The sequence below is a fragment of the Suncus etruscus genome, chromosome 3 (assembly GCF_024139225.1).
Source record: "Suncus etruscus isolate mSunEtr1 chromosome 3, mSunEtr1.pri.cur, whole genome shotgun sequence".
Classification (NCBI taxonomy): Eukaryota; Metazoa; Chordata; class Mammalia; order Eulipotyphla; family Soricidae; genus Suncus; species Suncus etruscus.
In genome coordinates, this window is record NC_064850.1 from 18,596,625 (window position 1) to 18,602,933 (window position 6,309).

Below are 6,309 nucleotides of genomic sequence, written 5' to 3' on the forward strand. Positions count from 1 at the left end.
ACACCTGGCCAGGGTGTCAACCTTACTAGTCAAATGGGGGGTTGACAGCCCTTCCTCTGAGCTTCCTGCTTGTGAGCTGTGGGCACAGTACCCCCATCATCCTCCCCATGGGAAGAACATCAGAGCAGAAACAGGGAGCAGGTGTCAAAGGTCGAAATGTAAGGCCCAGTCACTCCCTCCCTACTAGCACTTTTCTCCCTGACAGGAGCCTGAGGCCAGTTGTCAGGTGACATATGGAACAGGGCTGGATGCACCTGGACATTCTGGGCACAGGGAAAGAGAAAAGTGGGGGCCGGCGAGGTGGCGCTAGCCAAGGAAGGACCGCTGTTTGATCCCCCAGCGTCCCATATGGTCCCCCCAAGCCAGGGGCAATTTCTAAGCACTTAGCCAGGAGTAACCCCTGAGTATCAAACGGGTGTGGCCCGAAAAACAAAAAACAAACAAAAAAAGAGAGAGAGAGAGAGAAAAGTGGAAATAAAGAGAATGCCACATTTCCAAGTGTATTTGTTCCATGTTTGTTTGTGGGGTTGGGAAGTGGACAAACAGGCAGAGGAATACAGGAATGCTGAGGAGTTCCAAAGCCACTCTGGTGGTGCTCAGGGATCCGTAAGCAATTTCCAGGCTGCTCACAGTGGATTTCATGAAGAGTAGGGAAGTTTCCAGGCATTTCAAACCTCAGGGACTTGAGAGATTGTAAGGGAGAGAAGGATGCTTGTCTTCCATGCAGCCAACCCGGGTTCCATCCCCAGCACCCTATATGCTTCCCCTGAGCCCCACCTGGAGTAAGCCCTGAGTACCAATGGGTGAGGCCCAAAACAACAATTAAAACCCTGTCCAAGCCAGAAAGAAGGTTAGATAGGAGGTGGGGAAGACCAGTGGAAGAGAAAGTGATTCTCTAGTAGAAAGAAAGAGAGAGGACAGCTCACCCCATCATCCTGCCTGCCGGGTCTCCTCAGGAAGGGCTGGGCTCCCCGCCCTGCCCTCTGGCAGACACACCACCTCTGTTTTCCTCATTAATGGGGCTGAAACCTGCCGTCTGTGCTGAAACAGGTCCAGAGACACGTCAGAGGCCCCGAACAACCAGCCTATGATTGGATAAACAAAGTGGGGTCGACCCGAGGGCAGACTGCGGGGGTCCGGACAGAGAGCACCTAATCCTCAGCATGGAAGTGGAGACATAGGACCCTGCTGTGTGCCCAGCCAGGCGAACAATCCTGACACCTGAAAATCTTAAGATGGAGAAGGCGAGTGTGGGCCGAAGAAATGGTATTTTCCAGGCTCTGTCTAGTTTCTGTAAAGCATGCAGTTCTGTCAGCAGCCTCAAGTAGTTACCATGATCGTGCCTATTTACAGAGAGAGAAACTGAGGCACACGTAGGGTAATTAATTCTCTAAAATAGGGGCTGGAGAGAGCTCAATAGGCTGAGCATCTGCTCTATGTGCAGTAGACCTGGGTTTAATTCTCAGCACTGCCAAGAGTGACCCCGAACACAGATCTAGGAGTAGCCCTTGAGCACTACTGGGTGTGGTGTCCGTCCCCCAAAAAGCAAATTTAAAAAAAGAGGCTTGGAAGTTGTTGGGAGGGCAAGAATTTTGCTCAGTCCTCCACATGAGAAGGAATGAAATCTGAACTGCTCTCTACCGTCTCAAGTGATCTGCCACTCCACTTTGAGTCCTTTCCTACCTCAGTTTTGCCCAGTTGTCAGCAGGGTGGTCACCTGTTGAGGTAGAGATGAGGGGGAAATTTAATTCAAGGCTAGGCAGGCTTATGGTTAATGTCCATGTCACAGTCTTTCCCCCCATCCCCACACCCCCTCAAAAGCAAGCTCAGGTGAACCATGCCAAGGCTCCTCAACCTTCTTCAGGCTCCATCTTGGACTTTGATCACTTGGTCACTTGAAATAAATTCCAAGTCTCTGCTGATCACCCATGGGCCTTTTTGTTCATAAACACACATTTTCCTACATTGCTTTCTGGAGTGAGTGTATGTTTTTAGCATAAAAAACTTTTATTTCACAATAAGAATTATTATTTGTATGTTTTTAATAAGAATTATTCATATGTTTTAGTGTCTTTATACGTATTTATTTTTATAAATATACATAGAGGTGTAGAATTAAAAGTTCTGGTGAGTTGTTCTGATGTGTCAAAAGTTGAATTGGTTATTCTTTCTTTTTTCAATCTTAATTTAAGCACCATGATTACAAGCATGATTCTAGTTGGGTTTCAATCATAATGGAGTGAGTGTATTTTAGATAAAAATACCACAGAACTTGTGTTGTACCCTTTTCATTTTCTCATTTAGATGGGGGGTTACTTCAAAGTGGCTTGTCTTATTCCTGGTGATGTTTGTTAACCTTGACATTTGGACTGTCTTTTCCCACCATTTTCCAATGAGAAAAATTACTACTATCCTCTTTACTTTGTGGCCAATAATTATCTTGGGGTGGGTGGGCTGGAGTAATAGTTCAGCTGCTAGGATACTTGCCTGGCATGTGGCTGACCTGGATTTGATCCTCAGTAAGCCCGTATAGTCCCTGGGGCACTACCAGGTGTGATTCCTAGCTCAGAGCCAGGAGTAATTCCTGAGTACAGTAGTGCCAAGTATGGGCCCAAAACAAACAAACAAGTAAGTTATCTCTGTTGGAGGGAGTTTTTTCGGAGGTGGGGCTACATCTGGCTCTGTACTCAGGGACCATTCTTGGAAGTACCCGCAGAACATATGCTGTGCTGGGGATTGAACCAGCTGTGGATTTGCAACCATAGACATAAGCTGGGCAAATGTCTTAACCTCTGTACTATCTTTCCAACCTAAGTGAAGATTTTTTGAGACTGAAAATATTCTACTCCTCTTCAAATCAGTGTCCCTCCCACTGATTATAGGAAACATTATTATTTTTTATCTTGTCTACAGCAATCATTGTATTGTACTTACCTAATGATAATCTTTGTATTTCCCTGGTCGTGTGTATATTTATGAATATGACTTATTTTGTAAAGAACTGTTCCTGGGTCGGAGCAGTAGGGCAGAGGTAGGGTGTTTGCCTTGCATGCTACTGACCCAGGACGGACCGTGATTTGATCCCCAGTGTCCCATATGGTCCTCCAAGCCAGGAGCGATTTTTGAGCACATACCCAGGAGTAACCCCTGAGCCCAAAACCCCAAAAAAAAAAAAAAAAAAAAAAAAAAAAAGAACTCTTCCTTCTTCCACACATATTTTTTTTATTTTTTTAACCACAGTAGAATTCATGACTATCTTATTCTATGAATTCTAATTAACATTATAATTATTATTTTACTTGTTTTTCAAATTGCTCCATCCACAGGGAACTCCCACAAGATAGTTCCTCTGTTCTTTTTATTTTTGGGAGGTTTCACACCCAGCAGCGATCAGGCACTACTCCTGGCTCTATGCTCAGAAACCGCTCCTGGCTGGCTCGGGGGACCATATGGGATGCCGGGGTTCAAACCACCGTCCTTCTGCGTCTAAGGCAAATGCCTTAACACTGTGCTATCTCTCCAGCTGTTCTATATGAAGCATCCTTTTCCAAGTTCTTTCTTATGGGTGGGGGTGGGGGACTCAGGATTTTTTGGTCTCATTTTAATCAGTAAATGTTTTAAAATAACTAAATAATGGTTAGCAAAACGTTTCATCCATAGAACTCAGCCTCTCTTTGATTCTCCAATGAGGAAGCTTCATCCAATTCCATTTTCAGTTGTCAGGATCAATAGAAGCTATTCCACTGCCAAAGGAACTTTTATTACATTGCTCTAAGAAGGTCCAGGGAAACTCAAGAAACTTGTAACCTAAACACAAACAAAACTATCTGTGAAAGTTGCAGGCTAGACCATTGGTCCTAAAAGTCTTTCCTCATTTACTAAGCAGGATGAAGCAGTACTTAAAAGTGAGTGTGCAAAGTGTGTCTATGTGTGGTGGGGTTTCCAGAGAGATAGTACAAGAATTAACATATCTACCTTGCTGGCATCCGAGAGCACTGCAATCAAATTCTAGTATTAAACCACCAGTCCTGTTTGTCACGGATTACCATGAGGCAAGGGAAGCCATCTTTCTCCCCAACACTGCTTGGGAGACACCCCCAAAAGAGTCCATTGTGTGAGCCAGGTGTCTGAGTTTGAACACTAATTCTGCTACTTATGGTACTCCCCTGTGTCTAGATAAAATCTCGGTAAAATGTTTCCCTTCGGTAAAATGCAGGTTATTGTAGCAGTACTTGCCACTGAATTGTGTAATGGTGTGAGCTTTAATGGTTAAATGGCTTAGAACACTCTCCGGCACATGTAAATATTCCATAACCTTTAGCCAGGAATCTGGTATTTCCAGCAATTAACTCAGCCTGCTAAATTGATTCAGCAATTATCTGTTGAGCCTTGTAGCATGCACTGTTTGTTATGGGGCTTAGGGGCCCAGAGTTAATAAAATAGTCAGAGATGTCCTAGAGCATTTTTCTGGAAGAAAAGCATATTAACCCCTACAAAAGAGTGCAATACTTTTTAATTAAAATCTTTATTTAAGCACCATGCTTACAAATATGTATGTAGTTGGGTTATAGTCATAAAAAAGTACACCCCCCTTTACCAGTGCAACCTTCCCACTACCAATGCCCTCCATCTACCTCCCTCCCACCCCCTGCCTGTCTTTGAGACACATTCTATTTCTCTCATTCACTAACATTCATGATAGTTGTTTGTGTTGTTATTTCTCTAACTGCACTCATTCCCTCTTTATGGTAAGCTTCATAGCATGCACTGGTCCTTCCAGCCCTCTTCTCTATTGTCTCTGGGAATTATTACCATACTGTCTTTTATTTTCCTAAAATACCATAGATGAGTGAGACTATTCTATGTCTATCTCTCTCCCTCTGACTCATTTCACTCAGCCTAATAGTTTCTATGTTCATCCATGACTTCATTTTCCTGAGAGTTGCATAGTATTCCATGTGTACATATACCACAATTACTTTAGCCACTCATCTGTTGTTGGGCACGTGGGTTGTTTCCAGATCCTGGCTTTTGTAAAGACTGCAAGACTTTTAAGGACAGTAGTGAGAAGATGAGAATCTCTCTACTCTTTGGCAAAACAACTTATCCTAATCCTGACCAAAGTATTTTACACTGGGGAAACAACCACTCCATGGTATCTTGGGATAGATAGCATGGTACTGTATTGCTCTAGTCACAGCTATTGGGTCAAACAATTGAACATGACTCAATCAGACTCAGGAAGACTATTGCAGGGGCCAGGTGGTCAGAGTGTTGTGAAGAGATGTGGCCTAAAAATAAATCCTACCCACTGTTTTATGAGCCAAGACTACAGGGGACTGATTACTCTGACTTAAGTCTCTGAGTAAGGCAGGAACCTGAAACTTTTTCAGATATTCAAGCCAATAAGCCCATTTACTCATTACTGAAAGACTGAGCCTGCCAGAAGTTCTATTCTCCCTCTGTTCTTTTTCCTCTTTTCCCTTGTTGCTCCTCAACCATTTCTTCACTCCATCCCTCATCATCTCTTCATCCTACATCTCACTTCTGACTCACTCACCTGTTTCCTTCCCATGGGGATCCTTATCTCAAAGGACTGGAGCTCCTGAATACTGTCCCCAGCTTCCCTCCTCCCATCCCCTAATGCTGGGCTTTTTCTCTCCTGTTCACCTTACCCCACACTCTCTGGCCCAGGCCTCCCTTTCCAAAGCAAATCTGGCAGAACTCCCAGCTTCAATCTTACCATCTGTGTTCCATTGAGGTATGTGGCTTCTCCATCCCCAGAGAACAGGGGTAGACTATGAGAACCAACTTCCAGAGCTACACGTATGCCCCATCCAAGAAGTAAATTAATGAACTAATCTCCTATTCTCCAGGTCTGGGTGCTGTCAGCACTGCTTGGGGATGTCAATGCTAACAAAAACTCAAGTTGTACAGGTTGACTGGAAAAGTCAAACCTTCACTTTCTCTCAGAAGTCTTCTGGCCCTGTTTCCAGAAGTCCATCCATCGCTCCTTCACAACCTGTCTGGTGCCCCTGTGCCATCCTCCAGCCCCCTCACATCTTCAGTCTAATAAGTCTTTCTTCTTTATTTGTTGGGTGTCTGTGTCAGCTAGAGCCGCCATAACAAAACACCACAGACTCCGTGACTTAAACAACAAATGTTTTCCTCTCTGTCTGATGACAGAGAAGTCCAACATTAAGAGACCTGCAGTTTTAGTGTTAGCCAAGATTCCTCTGCCTGGTTTGGAGATGGCCACCTTCATGCTGTGTCCTCACATGACACAGAGCATGTCCCAGAGGGGCTCCC